Consider the following 2,033-nt stretch of genomic DNA (forward strand, 5'->3'; position numbering starts at 1 on the left):
TGATATTCAGTATTAGTCGGACTATTATATTTATTATCCATAATAAAATGAGCTATTCATTTCAAATGTCCAGAATAATTAAGTGTGTATTATTAAATATAAAATGAATATATATATATATATATATATATATATATATATATATATATATATATATATATATATATATATATATATATATATATATATATATATGTGTTCATTTTGTTATTTTTATTTTAGAAATTTTACATGTACTGTAAGTATGAATGATCAAAAAAATGTTTGTTTTAATGTGTGTTTACGCTTTCAGCAAATTATAGTATTCATTACATACAGTATTATTATTTAATAGAGTAGAAAAAGCCAGGTCATAAGCAGCTGAAGTTTGAACAGATTTTTCATTGACAAAAAATAATTAAAAAAAAAAGTGATGCATGAAATGTAAGTCAGGTCCAGCAGGTTCTTTGGGAGCACAATGAATGGATGCATTTACTCCCAATTCAAAGCGTGTGTAATGTGAGTGCGCCAGTTTCTCTCCCGTGACATGAAATGCACTCACTGGGCAGGCACGGGTATCATAAATACATGGCAGGAAATAGTGAGGATGTCACATGAGTGGACCTTCTCTGAGTACAACAGCACTCTGAATCCTGTTGAGATTCATGCAAACACACAATGACAGCAAGCTCATATGTTTGGTCCCTGTGGGGTTTCTTGTCACATCATCTCTCTCGAAGTGCGGCTTTCCTAGAAGACCTAAGTCCAATGTTTTCAATGAATAACTTTATTGTACACATTCAGTCATTGGGCATTTTGAGAGATGATGGATTGCCATGACCTTCGGATTGAACATGTGTACCGATCGAAGGAATCAGGTTGTAACAAGCACAGAATTCATGTCAACGTGTTTGTGGTGAAATCACAGCTCTATGGCAACGGAATCAAAAACAACCATGCACTTTTGGATTTCAATAACCCACTCACTCAGTCTGCAGATGACATCGTTTGTTTGAATTGTGCACTGCGGACATACAAAGATAAAAGATGAAGGAGGCCAAGGGCCGATTGTTTGTTCATTGCGCGGTGCATGTGGACTTTGAGCTGATCATGCAGTGTCAACATTAAAGTCATAAGACTGTCAAGAGGGACGTGTTTTGCACAATTCTTGGAAACTCACAATTTGGCATGCAAAACGGCGTGGTTAAATTGTAAATGAAAGAAAATAATTAGAAAGAACACAATCCCAAATGAAGGGTTGTGCCCCAATACGTGATCACAGGTCACAGCATAGATTTTTATGGTCGTGAATTGTCATTATTTTGCTCTGTTTTTTGCTTACTTTCCAATTTGCATAACATCATTATTTTTTTTTGTGTTTCATTCTGTTTCGTTGCATTAGATTTTATCTTGATTTGTTTTATTTGTATTTTTTTTTTGGTCTGCAACTTTGATTCATTGTATTTCTTTCCTCTTAAAACAAATTAAATTCCACTGTGAATTTCGGTTTTAGTTGAGTATTTATTTTACTCTATGGAGATGTGGCAAATGACGAGTGGAGACAAAGGCGAGTCATGTCTCTTTCCTCTATTCAACAAATCTGACTGTGAACTCAGCAAACAGAAAGCTACTCCCTTTCAACGCTTTCAGGTATATGAATAACTGTCACCACAATATTTCGTGATTTCATTTATTTATTTATTATATACGGTATGTATTTATTTCTTTTTTATTTATTGTTATTTCGCTCCAGGGAGTCTCATTATACTGTATTACAATGTTCTGCGGCAGTACAAGGGAAGTATTAGATTATCTTCAGGTTTTTAGTCCCAATCGAAAGGTGTAACCAAAAGCGTTTTCGCAAACGCTGACTTGGTGATTCAATTCTTTCCTATTCAGCAAGGTGTTCGATCGTTTGAAATACTATACATATATTAACACGAACTACATTAAATGCCAATGAAAATTGAAAAACGCGCCATCTGTCGCGTATTCCCAACATGGATATTTTTATTTTTTAGGGCCTCTGCCGGAAGTGTTGTGGCCATTGTGGC

This window comes from Hippocampus zosterae, chromosome 13 (assembly GCF_025434085.1).
Source record: "Hippocampus zosterae strain Florida chromosome 13, ASM2543408v3, whole genome shotgun sequence".
Taxonomy (NCBI): Eukaryota; Metazoa; Chordata; class Actinopteri; order Syngnathiformes; family Syngnathidae; genus Hippocampus; species Hippocampus zosterae.